This window comes from Cryptomeria japonica, chromosome 4 (assembly GCF_030272615.1).
Source record: "Cryptomeria japonica chromosome 4, Sugi_1.0, whole genome shotgun sequence".
In the NCBI taxonomy this organism is placed as follows: domain Eukaryota; kingdom Viridiplantae; phylum Streptophyta; class Pinopsida; order Cupressales; family Cupressaceae; genus Cryptomeria; species Cryptomeria japonica.
Genome location: NC_081408.1, coordinates 299,569,951 through 299,589,265, shown reverse-complemented (window position 1 = coordinate 299,589,265; position 19,315 = coordinate 299,569,951).

The following is a 19,315-nucleotide window of genomic DNA, read 5'->3' as shown; positions in this document are numbered from 1 at the left end:
TCTCTTTTCCACATAGTCAACAAGTCAACTTTCTCATTTACAAAAGAGGGTAAATCACACTTCAACCGCTTGCAATCCACTCAGAATTCAAATCCTTGTTTCCCAAGTGAAAATCATCCTAGTGGCTTCCTTTCTCTCTCCTATGTGGAGAGTGACTAGGATCTAGTTTTCCACTTTACAAGTTGATTATGGATTGTGGTATCCATACAAAGGGAATTTTTCTTTGTAGGTATTCACTGATGCTTATTGGGCAGGGAATGTAGATGACTAGAAAAACACAACCGGTGGTGCATTCTTTCTAGGTGGCAGATTGGTAGCTTGGACCAGTAAGAAACAGACTTATATATCTCAGTCTACAACAGAATAAAAATATGTAGCTGCATCAATGAATTGTACACATTCTATATGGATGAGACATGTCTTGGAAGGATTCAAATTAGATATGAAAGAACCAGTGATCATGTATTGTGATAACACTAGTGCTATAAACATATCCAAGAACCCGATACTGCATTCTAGGACTAAACATATTGAGTTGAAGTATCACTTTCTGAGAGCAAGGGTGCATGAAAAGAAAGTGAGATTGGAGCATGTGTCAAGTAAGGAGTAGTTGGGAGATATATTCACCAAACCTTTTCCTAACTCAACTTTTGAATATCTTAGAGGAAAGTTAGGGGTTATACCCCTAACCAAGATCAACTAGGATGCTGGTGATGCATCAATCCAGTGGATTCCCTGAATATCTTTCTTAGTGGATTGATGAGAAGTGGGTTACTCCTCAGGGGGAGCAACTAAGATGAGGAACATAGATATGACAAAGATGTAGTAGAAGAGTTGAAGACAAAAGATGCCTTTGCACCATTGGCATTGTTGTCAAAGGGGGAGAATAAATATGATAGGGGGAGAAGATCAATAAAGAGAAAAGGAGAAGAATTGAGAAACCAACAGTGAGTGATGTACAACAGACACAATAGGTTTCATGATGAACTTTTGGTGTTTCGGTTTTTGGTGTTGCCATCAATGCCAAAGGGGGAGAATGTTGGCATATTGTCATAATTGATAAGGACTGTTGGTGATTATATATTAAAGGGCTGTTGGTGATGATAGATTGCTGGATTGTTGGTGATGATGTATTGATGGATTGTTGGTGATATATAATTATGATATGATGCTTGATGATCAATTATTTGTGTTGTCATTGATGGAAACCATATTTGGCCATGTTTTTTTATGCTTGGTATGCCATCTAAGTCTACTGGTTAAGTCTAATCGATAATGAATTGAATTGAATTGAGTTGGAAAGGAAAATGACCAAGTGACAGTGAACCGGTAAGCAGGGACAACGAAGGAGATGATTGCGGTAGTGATCCATGTTGAGTTAGGTTTTGCGGTTTGGGATGTATGCTTATGACATCATAATGAGCCTATGGTTACAACTGCACGATGTTTGGAGAACCGCAAGTCATGTTTGTAATTGACTATTGTATAATCAGCTAGGGTTTGAGAACTGCTAACAAGATCTTTTGATTAGTGATGTTTTATGGTTTGGTGATGGTTCTTTTCATGTTCATAAGTTGATGATGAAATCAGTGTGAAGAGATAAGACGTTGTTTTGGCACGTACAAGGAGAAAATTTATTGGAAAGCAACGAAGTTCTTAGCAGAATGTGTTAAGGGTTTGACATCTTATCAAATTGATGTGCAGTGATGAATTATGATCATTCAATGACTGTAATTATCTTGAAATTTGTTGTAATGATCTGTATGATGAATTGCAATGATTTTTAATGATCTAATATGATCTATGATGTAGATTTATTGTAGGTTAGGGTTTTGTAACCGACCTAATTGTAAAGTCTATTTAGGTCAAGTTTTAGAAGGTTTATTATGTCGGTGATCAGAGAAGTGTGTGTGTGTACCAAACCAGATTGAGATGTCTGCATGAGAAAAGAAGATTAGAGTTGAAGTGGATCTGTATTAGGAAGTAGAGAGTGCATTGATTAGATCATTTTATCTTTTATTTCCTAACCGTTGCAACAACATTAAAATCCCTTAACTAGGTAGGTCCTAACAGGCCTGATCTTGTAAATCCCTTTACTGGGTGGCTCATTAATTTGGGTTTAAATCCTTTAACAAGGTTACTCCTAATAGGGTAGAGCTCCTGGTAGATGTGATGTTGTAAACCCCTTCACCGAGTGACTCCTAAAATGGTCTGCTCTTAATTGGGCATTGTTCTAAAGCTCCTAACTGGGCTAGGCTCCTAACAAGGCGCATTCCAAAAGAGTGCAAATTTTGTGGGTACCAATTCCCATCGTGGTTTTTTCCATTTTGGTTTCCATGTGAAAAATACTTATGTTCATATGGTGGTTGATTTGTTTATATGTGGTTTTGATATCATTTTAGTACTTACATGTTGATGAACATATGAATGAGTAGTTTGGTAAATCTACTTTAAGTGATTGATTGAGTGGAAACAGGTATTGGTTATGATCTGTTTTGTGAATTATTTTTGTAGATTGGTGAAGGATTACAGTTTATCCTTATTACTGATTCACCCCCCCTCTTAGTAATAACTGAATCCTCACAATAATAGATACAATAATAACTGAATAATCGACAGAGTCAGAATTTCATAATCCCAATATTATCAATATCACTGAACTAGTATTCAGATAACGAGCTCCAAAGAGTGTATAAAGTCAATTAACTCAACACACCAATGGAAATTAATATTACCCAACCAATAATCACCCTACCAATTTAATCATCATATACCATTTACATACACAATATGATTCATAAAATAACAAAGCATCCAAAAGAACTAGTTGCTGATTCAAATAATAAAAGTTACTAGAATACGAAGAACATAACCATATAGAACACACAAGTAGACCAGGAAATCCACAAGCTGCTTTTTGTATTTAACTTCAAAGAGTATCACAAAAATTCTTCTAAACTCATAAAAATCTTCCTAAAATCTCTAATGGAATCTCTAATTGGACCTCAAATCATCAATTCATGGACCCTTACAATGAATCAAAACTTCGAATTTATAGAGTTTCATGTCCTAAATTCTAGGAATTAAAGCTATCTGAACTAAGTGCTACAAAAGCAAGGAGCTGTTGTTGACATGCAAGTCTCTACCTTAAACTCTAATGAAACTACTAATTAACTATCACTATGAAACATGCGTTCCTAAAATTGGCCGTTATAGCCATGCAAAATTTGCCCAAAAACCGAAATTGATGTTGCACAACGGTTGAACTCTTAGCTCTAGTGGCAACAAAAAATATCTTCAAAAAGCTGTCAAAATTACATGTGTGGCAGCTATGTGTTCATCCTTTACTCCTTTTATAGATCTTATAGTTACTAATAAACATGCAACCATATCTTTAGGAGGATCAACAACATACGAAATCCAGAACTCAGACTTCCTCAAAATTTTCTTTGCCTGCTCCATTTGCTGACCAATTTATCAATTAATCTTTCCATATGTATACACTGAGAAGTCAAGAATGAGTATCTATCCATTAACTCTGTATTAAACTCCGTTGCAGGTGGAAAATGATGAGCTGAATACTGGTCCCATTGATCTAGTACTACACCTTGCTTCAGGCAACTGTCTCTCAAAATATCAATGACCATATGCCCCTAACAACTTCTTCACAAAATTCTCATATTTACCAATTGATTTCAACAAAGGATCATGGGCCTCCAATATCCTTGACCTACACTACTCAAGAACTTCGATCTTAAATTCTATTATAAAAATACAAGATTGTAGACTACCAAAATCATCTCCTCCCAACAAATCATCATTTTTAATCACTTCTTCACCTAAGGCCAACATTTTATTCAAAGTTTTACACTTCTTAGTGAAGTTTTTATTGCTGAATAATCTCTTATTTCCTTCTCCCTTTTTTGGATGTTTTCAGAAATACCTATTGTATGTTGTAGGAAGAGTTTCACCTTTGAAACATTCTCTTTTGCCCAAAACTTTGTAGTAGTAGCTACTTTTCTTATTTTAATTAAAGTTCTTACATCACCCTCTGGTAACGATGATGTGGATGTCAATGTATCATCTGCCCTTGAATCCAAAGGCTTCCCCATTTCTACAAGAAATTATTTTTATTGATCTAAGTGTGCCTTTATCTGCAGTTGGGAGTTATGCTACTTCTCCATTCTTCTCCTTAACATACTAGTAGAAAACTCTAAAGTATCGAGATCTCCCCACTTCACTTTCTTTCCAAGCCTGATCTGTGATACTTGGTATTTTGAAGGGCCCTCTCCTTCTATCTTCACAAGGGATGTGATATCGATAATTACTTCACCATAGCCAATTCTAAATAAATGATGAATCGTCTTGGTCCTCTTTGTTTTCTTTGGCTCCTCCATAATGGCCTGCTACAATGTGAGTTTAGGCAACAACACCTTTTGTTTCTTATCAAAAGTGAAGGTTAACCATTGTAATGTTCCTTCACCTGTGCCCCCTCCTAGTGGTTATTTGTGCCATCACCCTTTCATCTTCTTGTGATGGTTCTTGCTCTTGTCTTTTCTCTTCTTCTCCAACTTGTGTATCCGAAGGAGTTTAAGTCTCTCCCTAGGTAGGAAGTATTGGTGCAGGGAGTTGCTGTTGCAGTGAGAGCATTTTCTTAGCCAAGTTTTCCTGTAGAGCCGCATCAATATCAACCTGTTGTTGATATTCTTCTAACTTCTCACTCACTTTCTCATTGAAGTACTTGGTCACCTCCTGACTTTCTTGTTCTTTATCTCCACCTGTGATATCCTTCAAAAAGTTCTCTATATCTTGTGGAGTAAGAACCAACCTTTCATCATGTTCCTCCCCTTGTCTTTGCTCTGTTTCCTCTTCTTCATCCTATTGATGCTCCTGCAAACCCTAACCATCTACATCCATAGGAGTTACTTGTGGAAGTTTTGATACCTTTTGCACGACAAGATCCCTTCATTTATTTGCACTAGAAGGAGTCATTCTTTTTTTGTTTTTAGGCTCTACCTTATTTGGCGTTGGCTCAACCTCCTCTTGGTGTGAGTCTAACTCTACATTATGAATAGTTATTGTCTCATTTGTAGGAGTCATTGCATGTGTAGGCATCTATGAAGCAACATAAGATGGAGTGACAATTGTTGTAATCAAGGGCAGAGGTGGTGTTGAAACAGTCCGTGCAACAAATGCGGTTGATGTGGTGGCTGGTGTTGTTGTGGTGGCAATGGTAGTTGGAGTGGTAGTGGTAGTTGGAGTAGTGGAGGCACTAGAGGGTTGAGCCTGTTGTGAAGGCTATTCCATCATTTCTACAACACCCTCAATGGCAGGCCTAACATGATGGATTTCTGCTTGTGGTTTGGCCCCTAGGTCGGTCGTAATCCCTAAACTCACTTGCTTTGCCAGATATTCCGCCTCTTTCATTTTCTCATTAAATTTTTGCCTCAATTCTTCTGCAGTCAAAGGAGTTTCATCTTCCTCCTTCGAGTCTATAGAGGTGTTCTTCCTCAACTTTGATTGGGTTCTCCTCATATACTCTTTATGTATTCTTGATTGAGGATTGTGAGTCAGGATATTATTTTGTTTACCCTTGGAGACAACTGACTTAATCCTCAGACCTAACCACTTCCAGGTTCTATCTACCACTGGTTGAGAAATTGTATCAATGTCCACCACATCCTGTTGTGACCATCTGATTGGAGGGAGTGACCTTTTATCTATTCCTTTTTCCTTATTTATGGGATCTAGAAAAATACCATCATCATGCAATTGTTTAGGCAAGTTAGTCTCAATACCAACATCCCTTATTTATGGAACAATGAGGCGATGGTAATAATTCTCTCTTGCCTCAAAGCTATCCTGAAGATTGGCCCAAAAATCCTCTAGGGTAGGCTGATGTCCTTCATATACTTTTGGCATCAATCCTTTTAATTTATTGTATGGGTCATAAAATTGCCTGGCATAGTTAAAAGGCTTCAACTGTAGGTCCTGCAGTTCTTGTTCAACAACCTTTACCACATGAATTTTCTGACATGAAAAGAATGATAATTTTAAGGGGAAGTATTCACCTGTAACCTTGGTCTTATGTCTTGATGACAACAAATTTTGCAAGTGCACCATCTGTCTTGCGTACTCCAACAAATTATTCTATTCGTACAATATCTAGGCAGCAAAAATGGTTCTCTAGTGAACCCGCTTACTCTTAGATAGGTAGATCCAGAGTTTTGTATGAACCAACACCCCCACTTCTTTTCCAGCTCCATTGCCTCTTTATTGAGCCTAAACCCAATGTCACCTGTTAGCCTTATAAAGACAGGAAACAAAAATGCATTATTGATTCTCTTATAGTGCGATCTGGATTATTTTAATGGCAATTGTGTGTAATATTCTCACATGGCATTTTGTCCTTCATCTTCACCCAATCTTCCCTCAGCTTGTAGCCTTAGGAATTGACCTGATCTGGTTGCAACCTAGATAACATAAGATGTAAAGAAAAATTTCTTCATGTTATGTATTTCTTTGAGCTGGTCTCTTATGTTTTCTAACCAAATTTGAGCCCAGTCATAGTATTGTCATCCATCCAGAATGGTTAACATGAATGAGAACACCCATAGATGGAAATGTCAGCATGTAGGTTTGTCGAAGGCCTTGCTAAGCATTATTATCTGATCCCTTTGTGTCTCCTTAAAATCCTGCCTCAAAATTTCATTTGCCTTTAAGCCCGTTTTTCTCTCTTCATTGAGCGATTTCTCATTCATTATCTTCTTGCATTGGCTCATATTTTGATTCCATTCACTTTCATTGTCTTCCTCCCCCTTGACCAATACCTCCCTCCTAATGGAAATCTGGAACACTAGGGCAAACATATTTAGTGACAAATCAGTCATTGGTTTCCCATCAGCATCGACACATTGTTTAGTGTCGGGGTTATAGAATTGTGCCACTTGCATTATGAATTTCGGTGCCTTCACTAATTATGGAAAAACAATAGCTTCTACCAAGATGGATCTTTTAATTCACCTCTACTCCATACTCACCTCAGGTTTCTCCAATTTATTTTCTATATCTTCAAGCTCTATATGCTCAATCTCAGTATCCGTAACCTATTGGATGGCATCCTCTAGCTTGGAGGCGTATGTTCGCCCCTGGTATTGATATTTCATGGTGATTGGAAACTTCTCAAGATCTTTCACTTTTCAAGAAGATTCCATTAAACACAACTAAACTTGCAAAACTAACCAAGCAAGCATAAAAAACTACTCAAAGAAAAAGATCTGCAAAAATAGCTCACCTCAGGACTCTGGGATCCTGAGGTGAGAAAACACAAAACCACAAAGTAAACCCAAGAGTCTGGGATCCCTGGCTAAGACTGCTAAAAAAACTAAAAAACTCAGAACCTCAAGGACCCGGGATACCAAACTCACCAAAAGTACAAAAGAAGACCACTTCGGGAACTCGAGAACCCAGGTTTTCGAAGTGGTGAGACCCTTGACTATGAAAACAAACCCGGGACTTCGGGGTCCTGAAGTTCCGGGGTGGGACTCTAAAATGCAATGTGGAACTTTGAAAAATCGAAGTCCCAGTAAATTGAAAAGATGGAGCAAAAAAGAGCTCAGGATTCTAGGACTACGGGATCTTGAGTTGAACAAACATGCAAAAAGAAAGGAATTCGGGGACTCGGGAACCCAGGCTTCCAAATTCTTTTACCTAATACCTAAACCATCAAGACCATCATTTCGAGAACTTGGGGACTCGAATTTCCGAAGTGATGGAAAACAAACAAACAAAAGAAAACCCTATTGCCATTATTTCAGAAACTCGGGAATCCAAGTTTCCGAAAAAATGCAAAAGCAAACAACAAAGAAAAGACAGTCATTTTGGGAATTCAAGAACCCAAGTTTCCAAAATGATGTGATAGCGAGAAAAACCCCTAACCTGGAGCTTTGAGAATCTGAGATTCTGAAGTTAGGGCACAACTGAAAACTAAAAGAAAAATAAATAAAACAAGCAAAATCTATGAAATCAAAATTAAATCTAACCAAAAGCACATGCAAATCTGAACGAGGAAAGCGAGAAATCCACCTACCTGGCATGAAAAGCAAAGATGATGCTGGGTCAGGTGCACGGGAGTGCGAAATCACGAGGTCAGAGCTTTGAATTTGGATGAGTGCACAAATGAGCTCCAAAATGAGCTCCAACCATATTTATACCCCCAACTAGGCACCGCATTAAATGCTACTTCGGGAACTTGGGAACTCAAGTTTTCGAAGTGGAACAAAGGTGACAAGCTTGGAACCCTGAGAACCCAGGTTTCCAAAGAACAAAATAGAAAGCAACCTGGGAGTTCGGGAACCTCAACCTTCGGGGTGATAACCAAAAAGGCAAACAAACACTTCGGTAGTCTGGGAACCCGAGTTTCCAAAGGGATGCTCCGAAACAAAACATAAGCGAACTCGGGGTTCCTGAACTTCCGAACAAGGAAAAAAAAAGAAACAAAAGGTCACCTCGGGACTTCGTGAACCCGAACTCCTGAGGTAGCCAAAGCAAAAACTAAAAACAAAGGAAAAACAAACAGAAAAAGATGAAAAAGGGGACCCGTATTTTCATGGGAATATAAATGATGGGACTAGATATGCAAGGCATAATACTTCCCTCTTTACTTTTATCTCCCCTCTATCCCTTCTCTATCTCTCTATCTCACCTTCCTCTCTCTCTCTCCCAAAATAATGACTTATCTCTCTACCTCTCTCTAACATCCTTAACTCTCTACTTTTTGCCTTCTCTCTCTATACACCTCCCTTCACTCCCTACCTACCTCTAATTCTCTACATATACCTATCTCTCTCTACATACCTTTCTCTCCTTCCTTGCCAACTTATCTTTATCTACTTACATCTCTCTTACACCCTCTCTCTTTTTCCTTGCCTCTCTCTCTCTCTCTCTCTCTCTCTCTACCTCTCCACCCAACCCACTCTACCTATCCATCTCTCTATACTCATTTCTATCTCCCCTCTCCTTCTCTTCATATCAATCTATATCCCTAGTCACTCTCTTTATCTCCCCTCCCACTCACTATGCCTACCTCTTCCTCACCCCCTCTCTAAATTTACAAAGATAGAGTGGGTGGGGAGTTAGTGGATAGAGATAAGGAGAGGAGATATAAATAAGTAGAGAGAGAAGGATTGGTAAAGAGTGGGAGAGAGGGAAAGAGGGAGGGAGAGAGGAAAGATGGAAAGAAGTGGAGAGAAGAGGGTGGGAGAGATAGAGAGTGGAAGAGAGATGTATGTAGCGAAATATAGTTAGGTAGGGAGAGAGATAGAGAGAGGTATATGTAGAGAAATAGAGGTAGGGAGAGAGTGAGGGGAGGTGTACAGAGAGAGAGGAGATAAATAGTAGAGAGTTAAGGAAATGAGAGAGAGGTAGAGAGATAGGTCTAGATTTTTGGATAGAAAGAGTTATATGTAGAGAGATAGGAATATAGATTAAGGGAGATAAAGAGAGTGATATAATGAGAGAGATAAAATATTGATAGGATCTTGTTGATTATTGAAATTTGACTAAGTTTGAAAATTTATATGATCTTCTAAAATCTAGAATATGTACTATAACTCCTAGAGATATGAAACCAGTCTCAAACATCTTGCCAATATATACATGAAATATAACTTAAAGTAAAAGGAAAAAGACATATTGAAAGGTGACTTATAATGTTATATTTCATGTATATATAAGTCATTTAGAATATAAAAAATAAACAATATAAAAAAATGTTACATATATATTATTTTCAATATGAAAAAATAAAAAATATAAAAAAGAAACAAGATCATGTTTATGAAACATGATTTTGTTATGAAATGAGATCTCATTTTGTTTTTGAAATGGGATGCCATTTCAAAAAAAAAGAATCCCAGTATTTATTTTTGTTTTGGATTTCTCTTCAAAAAAAGGCTTCGGGAATCAACTCTTAGCCTTGAATAACTTTTTTATTTCTAGGTTTCTGAAAAATAAATTATATGGAATCAAACTAGAGACAACTCTATACACTTTAAAAAAAATAAAAAAATCACATGTTTAGATCAAGTTATGCTTATTGTACACAAGGGTTTTTCAAAACAACAATTATGCCCAGTAAAATAATATTTTAAAAAAATTACAAAAAAAATCCATATCAAAGGTGAGTGTATTACTATTGGCATGATTGGTACAACTGATACAGATGAGGTGATACAGTTAAAGACTGATGGTTGAACTAGTAGAGGATAGAAGACTATTTGTGATAAAGAGATTGAGATATTGTGATTAGATGACTTGATCAATTATCTGTGTTGTCATTGATGGCAACTGATGTTAAATGATGTGTCCTAATGATTGGTTTGTCATCTAAGTGATTCAGTCTACCAGAGACAGGGTTTACCAACAATATACAAAAGTCTGTGAAATCGGACTTTAACCGAAATATGTAAAGATGTTTTACTTGAAGCAGATGAATGGTGATTTGCAGTTTGGAATATAAGCTTTTATCATGGTAATGAGTATCTGATCGGAACCGCATCTTGTGATTACTATCGGAAGGCATGTTTCTAATTTCTAATGAAGTTTTGCTAGGGTTTAAGAAGGGTTTTAGAACTGGTGATGAAATCATCAAACCGGTAATGATTTTTGGTATGGCGATGATCACCAACAAGTTCACGTGTTGATGATAACGCAACACAAACCCCGTGAAATGTTTGAAAGATGTTTTGGCACGTTTGGAGAGCAAATTTCTTGGGAATGTGCAAAGTGCTTAGCAGAGTGAGCTAAGGGTTTGACTTTGTACCAGATCGACTTGTTGTGATGACTTATGATCATTCAACGACTGATATTGATTTGTAATTGATTGCAATAATCCATATGATGATTTGAAATGAGTTGTAAAAATATGTGATGATCTATGATGTAAGTTAGGGTTTAGTGGCCGACCTAGTGGAAAGCGTTATTTATGTTGGCTTAGTTGATGTTTATTGTGTCGATGATCTTAGAGAAGAGTGAGATCTGCCTGAGAGTTGCAGATAGTGAAGCATAATTGGATCTGATTTAGCAAGCTGAGAAGTGCAAGTAACATATCACTTTTTCAATGTTGTTCTCTAACAATTACAATAGATTAAATCCCTTAATCGGGTAGGTTCTGACATGCCTTAATCTTGTAAATCCCCTAATTGGGTAGCTCTCAAAGAGTGGTAAATCCTCTCACGAGGTTGATCCTAATAGGTCATTAAGCTCCTAATCGGGCTGCACATCCAAATTCCTTAACCAGGTGACTTCTAACAGGGTCTGCTCCTAATAGGGCATATTGTAAGCTCCTAACATGGTGTACTTCAAAAGAGTACAAATATTTGTGGGTACTAACTCCCACCGTGGTTTTTCCTTATTTAGGTTTCCACATCAAAAATATGGTGTTCTTGTGTGGAATGGTTTTTATGTGATATCTTAGTTTATTCATTATTTCTGAATACAATGGTTATAGCAGTTTATCAGAGATTACCAGTACTATTTAATGAATTGGCATATGTGGTAAATAAAGTCAGATTTGTTGTAAGTTTGATTTGGGTTTAAAGTTTTGAATTGATATTAATACTGATTCACCCCCCCTCTCAGTATTAATCGGATCCTCATAGGATTAACCATTACAAGTCTTTTCCCAAAAGGGTTCAAAAAAATACTTTCATTTAGGTCAAATTATGCTTGATCTAAATGGGCATGGCATGGTCTTGAAAAATTGACTTTTAAACTATAGGTTTTAGAAATGCCTATTGAAACTTAATTTGTATCATTTGCGTATTAAAATAAATAAATTGGAAAGTAGAATTTGAGCACTACATTTTCTATTATGGAGTTTTTCCAAGATTCATTCTTTAAGTGCTTCAAATTTTTAGGTCAATTGGGACAAATTCTGAAAAATAAGGAAAACACTTCTACTTTTTTGCCGAAAAGTGGACTCAACTTCTTGCACACACCCATGTTTTGAATTGTGAACAATCATCAAAATTTTAGTGGATGCAGTTCTCTATAGTTCAACTCTATTGATTGTTAGACAACTCAAATAACCAGAGGACAATTGAGAGGGGTAGGGGGGGTCAATCAGTTGTCACCGGATTGCAGAACTTTAAGCATTCAAAACCTTATTACTAGAACACATAAACTCAATACTGGAATGCATAAACCAAATACCAAAATAATTGATATAGCAATTAAACATAAACATAAACATAAATCATAAAACAGTTACCATTCATCCAAAACACATGACACCAAGATTTGTACATGGAAAACTCGGTAAAGGGAAAAACCATGGTGGGAAGCCTACCCACAGTTAGATAATACTTCTGCAGTAAGTATGTGATTACAATAATGAGGGACTTGCACATGCAGGAAGGCCAACAACCTAGAGCACACTGCTCAACACAAAAGTTGTTGGCAATTGACACTCATTGGATTCATTTTGTTGTCATTGATGGAAACAAGATCTGATGGAAGTCTTAAACCGACACTAGGAAGCATATACCGATAGATACCGACTTTGGAGAATTCAGGGCTACATCGGCACCGACACCAGAATCAATACTTCATTGGAAGCTGACATCAAGGAGGATTTACTTAAATCATTTTGTAATTGTTATTGTCAAGGCTGACATTGAATATCTTTGGTAAATGTATGGTAAGCCGACATAAGGCATATCATTTGTAATATGCATATAGGTCAGTCTGCTAGGTTATTTTTATATAAGTGATGTGATAGATGATATGTGTGAATATAGGAGAATATAGTAGAATTGTATAATGTGAAATATATGTATGGATCATTTTGTATGCAAATTTTATACCATGCAATGATCTGTAGATAGCTTGGAAAGAATTCTTGGAGGAGTAGAGATACTGGTAGCAATTCACGGTTTATGAACCGGTACAAAGAAGAGATAGAACTGGAACTCTATTTGGCCTAGCAGATGCATTCTTGAGTGCATTTTCTGTAATTTACTTTAGCAGAAAGCTTGTAGTCAGTGAGGCTCTTTAGTGATGAGCAATATGCTCTAGGTAGTGTGTCTTCTTGCATGTGTAGGCCCCTATTATATGTAATATCTTTTTATATGGCCAGTGAACTGATATTGTGGGTCACAAATCCCACTATGGTTTTTCCTCATTGAGGTTTTCCATGTATAAATCCTATGTGTTATGGTGTTCATTTATGTGGATGGTTTATTTGCTCCTTGTTATATGTTTGTTTGTTTACCAGTTTATATGTGCATGGTATAAAAGGATAAAAATTGTTCATTCCGGCAAAACATTGATTCACCCCCCCTCTCAGTGTTCTTGGACCCCAACAATTGGTATCAGAGCTTGGTACCTCGGAAGAAGTTTAACAACTTGAGGAATATCCTGAAACCAGAATCATTGAACATGGCTATGGAGAAGTAACTTGAGATGGCTCTTGAGGATTATGATGTTGAAAGGATGAAGAACTTGAAATTGTAGAAGAATTGAATTTTGCAAATGAATTCATTCTTATCCTACAAGAAAGGTTATCATCTTCTTAAGCCAAGAGAAAAGAACTTTTGCAAAAACCGGATGATGAGGAGAAGAATGCTCTTAAGGAACAATGTCAAAAACTAAGTCAAGCAAACATGCTCATGAAGAATGAAATGCAAGATTTGCCTATGAGGTTATCTAGAGATATTGAGGATAGAAAGAAGAAGGAAGATAATCTTGTTATATATCTGAAGAACAAATTTGATGAATGTGGTAGATTGACTCATGAGAATAATTTGTTGGGAACTGATTTGGCACACTCCCGGAACAATGAACAAGAACTTGAAAGACAAATAACTACACTGAGAGATGATCTGACTACTGCAAGTGAGTATAAAGAAAATTTTAGGATCAGTGTTGCACAATTAGATGACTTATTGAAAAGAAAAAGATAGATTGATGATTCTAGAGGACTTGGATTTGTACAAGGTGAAAGTTTCAGTACTGCAAATAAAGAACAAACAACTAGTATGCAGAACTCATTAGAACAAAGGAAACCAATAAGGCAACCTAATGCTTATAAATTCAATGGTAGATGTTTTGTTTGCAATAAGTTTGGGCATATGGCTAAACAATGTAGAAATAAAGAAAATCAAAACTACAATTCTATTCTCGGTCAATGCACAAATTGCAAGAAATATGGTCATAGATGAGAAGATTGTAGAATGAATGTTAAATGTCATGCAAGTGGAAAGTTTGGACATTTTACTAATCATTGTAGGTCAAGAAATGATACTGGATATGTCAAAGCAATTCAGAAGAACATTGTTACATGCTATGCATGCAACAAAATAGGTCATATTGCTAAGTATTGCATAAGCAAGACTCAACCGGCTAATAATGATAAAGATAATAAGAAAGGAAAGAAGAAGGTAGATGAAATACAACAAGATCACACCAAGAGATGGGTTAGAAAATCTGAAGAACCAAGTGGAGATGGATCTACACCAGAAACTTCACTGGTGGAACAAGGTATTCCTCCACCGGCAGGAAATTCCACCGGTAACTGAGGCATAAGCCTTAGGGGTTGGCAAAGTCATTGCTAAATTTTGCATATTACTCGGGAAGAGACATAAGGAGATCTGGAAAGTTGTGTTCATCATCAATGAAGGTTCACCCGACACATGACTGTGAAATCGACATCCATAGGGTTGTTGGTGAAGCATTTATTACAAAAAATTAGGGTTTTATTTGCTAATAAAAAGGGGTAAGTGAATTCATTTTCACTCACCGAGCATTCAAGCATTTAGAGCAGAGTAAAGGCGAGTTAAGAGCAAGCAAAAGCATTGTGAAATAATTTCGAGCAGTTATCTGAAGCACTCAATCTTCCACTGGTATTCACTTTCAGGTATTTTTCGAAATGGCATCTGGATCTTCAGCTCCTACTTTTATTGCAAATCCCACCATTGTCGAAGTCAAGGATAGGTTAAGGCTAGTATTTAAGGAGGTTCCCGAAATTGCTTAAAAGGAAGAATCAATGGGAGCATTTTCTAGGGTTTGTGACGACGTAATGTATGTTGAAGATGTGAGGGAATACATTCACTACACCCTTGAGGATTTAGACACATAGGACATCAAAAGCATGTATCAATCCATGATACTGGGAGACTCAGGAACCATCAAATCAGAATACAAAGCAATTGAGGATCTAGGGTTAACTAGTATTCAAAGATGAGGTTATCAGATACGTTCTGAGTAGGGTTCATAATGAATTTATTTGGCTAGATATGCCTTACATGATCACGAAGGAGGCTATTCAAGCTATCACCGGTTTACCCAGGGTTAGACAAGAACCTGGCAAGAAAATTTCCAACATAGAGGTCGAGAAACTCACTAGTGCTACACCTAATAGCAGATCAATGAGGGTCAACACAATCATCGACACAGATATAAAGTTTTCAAGCATGATCATAGGTTACAAGGTAACTCAATCCAATCGATTGAATTTTGTTGCTAGTTCATGCATTCATGCTATATATCAGATGCTGAGGAATAATGTGAAGTATGATTTATGTGAATGGATGAGGAGTGAGTTGATGTTAAACCTTGGTAAGATCAAAGGAATCAAGAAAGGCACTTTTAGATATGGAAACTTGATTGTTTGTTTAATGCTTTACTTCCTAAATGAGCTACCCGGTCTAGGGAAGAAGCATTGGGCTCATGACATATTGTTAGGTATGCAGATCAAGGAAGCAATCACTGGTCTTGGTACCGATAGAGATGGGAAACTTTGGGGGTATTTTAAGACTTTTCAAGAAAACATGAGGCAAAGGGAGAGAATTTCAAAGAACGGTGTGGAGAAGTATTCCACTGATATCTATTTCATGGTAAAAACTGATGAAACTCTTATGGAAGTAGTTGAACCTAGGCAAATATGGATTACTGAGCTTGGATATGAGGTGGATGATAGCATTTTTGAACTCTATGCAAAGATATTGTTAGATGCCCCATTAGATGATAAAACAGAGCATTTTGGTACGACAGGAGAGAAGGCTCTTGAAGTGAAAACCAGTTTTAATAGGAAGAGAAGAGAGAAGAAAATAGAAAAGATGACTGCATATGTACAAGATGTGATTTATAAGATAGACACTCAACTGGGTTCTAAATCCAAACAGGCTGCTAAACCGACAGAGGTTGGTACTGCAGAAGTGAAGAAGCCACAAGTTCACATTTCCCCTATCACTTTTGATTCTGATTATGAGGATAATGAACCTCTACCTTTCAGAAGGGTACAAAGGAAGAATGTGGTAAAGCCACCGGTAGAGCAAAAGAAGGCAGAGCCTAGGAGGAGACTTGTTAGAAAGGCAACTAAGCCTACTGCACCTCCACCACCGACAAGGAAGCCTATGCAAAAGAGGAAACGAGTCACACTGGCAACCACAAGTAAAAAGAAGAAGGGTGATGATACTGGAACCGGTAAGACCACAATGACCTGTGCTGAGCTTATTGATTAAATTACAAAAGATTTGGAAGAGAATGAGAAAAATGAATTAGAAGAGGTTTTTTTTGTATATATAGACATTTATAAGAAAGCCTTAGTTGAAATTTTGAAGGAGATGCCTTTATCCTTGAATAATAAACTTGAGGTTAGGAGGAGTTGATGCTATCAAGAGGGATAGGGAGATTAAGGAAGTAGCACTTCTAGAATTGTGTGGTGCTGTAAATAATGAAGAAATGAAAAGATGTATAGATACTGCAAATAGGACAGTTTTCACTAGTAAATCCCGACAGATAAGCCTTATGTTGGGGAGAGTAAATGAGGTGGTAAATAAGACAAGTAAGGGATGGACCAAATCCTTTCAAAAAAACCCAGACTTTCTCACATATGAAGAAGAATTTGCAACAACAACAACTTCCACCATTCCTGACAAATCAAAAGGGAAGGGTATTTTGGGCAGTTCAACTCCAGTTTTGACACAGCCGACAATAACTATAGATATTCTGACATAGACCATTTTTTAGCAAAGCAATGTATAGGACACTAGAAATATTATGGATAATACTCCTCTGGCAGTAATCGACATTGCACCAAGTGGCGAAGCCACTGGTGCAAAAGAGGTTGAGATGGACAAGGTAAAAGCAACTGAATCCATACCGACAAGTAAAACTGATTCCCCAACAAAGGTTTTGGCAATTGACACTTCTCAGGTTGAGAAGAAATCAATCTCTGAGCTAAGTCCAACTGAATTAATGATGATGGCTACTCAGAAATTATTAAAGGAAGGTACTGTAGATAAAGGATTAATTGATCAATTGGTCTCAGTGTTGCATAGATTATTTCCTGACTATCAGATTGAAGATGGAGCAAGCCCTTCTAGTAAGCTCAAGACTCTATCAGAGCATATCTCTAAAAAACTTTAATCTCTGAGGCGGATTGGAGACTGATAGGATTTGGATAATTTTACAGCAGCAAAAAGAACAACTTTTGATCAGATTATAGAAACAGAGAAGAAGAAAATTGGGGACAAACTTATTCCTATTGAGGTTTGTTTAAAACAATGTACAAATATCTAAAGAGTGTGTTGTAACATAGAAAGTCTTACAACTAAAGTAGATAGCAGATTGAAGGAGCTATATGATAAGATGGCCAAAATTGCTAACTCTTTTGATGGATTCACTGCACTGACCATATCTGTTGATGAAAAAATTTTGTCCTTAGAGAACCAAATTTTTTCTTTTGATAAGGAGAGAGATAAATCATGTGAAGAGCAAGAAATCTAAGAGGATTGGTAAGTCCTAGACTAGATTCATTGGGTGTTCATAAGAAAGAGTGCATGGATATGATAGCTAAACCCACACCAACAGATATCCAAAAGAAGGAAACACTTGCCCACTTACTAAGTGGACTTGCATCTATTTCTAATACTTTCAAATCCACCTGGGATACATATCTTCAGTTATTACAAAAGGCATACCCGAAAATGTTGAAGATGACTAAACTCCTGTGAAACTAATAGTATTCTTTTATTCTTTCAATTCTTTCACCGGTCTTTGGCATTAATGTCAAAGGGGGAGTATGCACATATGTGAAAAATATCAGAGAAACACATTGGAAGGATATCAGATGGAGTGTATTGCTCAAGGGGAGCATACCGACAGGGAATCCATTTTTCACATGAGTGTTGCCATCAATGCCAAAGGGGGAGATTGTTGGCAATTGACTCAAATTAGATTCATTTTGTTGTCATTGATGGTAATAAGATCTAATGGAAGTCTTAAACCGGCACTAGGAAGCATATACCGATAGATACCAACTTTGGAGCATTCAAGGCTACACCGACACCGACACCAACACCAACATCAATACTTCATTGGAAGCCAACATCAAGGAGGATTTACTTAAATCATTTTGTAATTAATATTGTCAAGGCCGACATTGAATATCTTTTGTAAATAAATTGTAAGCTGACATAAGGCATATCATTTGTAATAGGTATATAGGTTAGTCTGCTATGTTATTTTTATATAAGTGATGTGATAGATGATATGTGTGGATATAGGAGAATATAGAAGAACTATATAATGCAAAATATATGTATGAATATCATTTTGTATGAGAATTTTATATCATGCAATGATCTGTAGATAGCTTGGAAAGTATTCTTGGAGGAGTAGAGATACCGGTAGCAGTTCATGGTTTATGAACCAGTACAGAGTAGAGATAGAACCAAAAATCTTTTTGGAATAGTAGATGCATTCTTGAGTTTATTTTCTGTAATTTACTTTAGCAGAAAGCTTGTAGTCAGTGAGGCTCTTTAGTGATGAGCAGTATGCTCTAGGCAGTGTGCCTTCCTACATGTGCAGGTCCATATTATATGTAATATCTTTTCATATAGCCAGTGAATTGATATTGTGGGTCACAAATCCCACCATAGTTTTTCCTCATTGATGTTTTCCACGTATAAATCCTATGTGTTATGGTGTTCATTTATGTGGATGGTTTATTTGCTCCTTGTTATATGTTTGTTTGTTTACCGGTTTATATGTGCATGGTATAAAAGGATAAAAACTGATCATTCTGATAGAACATTGATTCACCCCCCCTCTTAGTGTTCTTGGATCCCAACAAAAGGAGCCTCACTGACTACAAAATAAATCTAGACTATAATCCAGAATGAAGATTGAATTGCAAGTATAGAATTTCCTATGCCTGAGTACAGTTCTGGCTAAGCTCAATACCAGAGGTCTTAAACCTCTTCCACAAACCCAATTTGATCACCTATGATCAACCAAACCTTCTGCATAT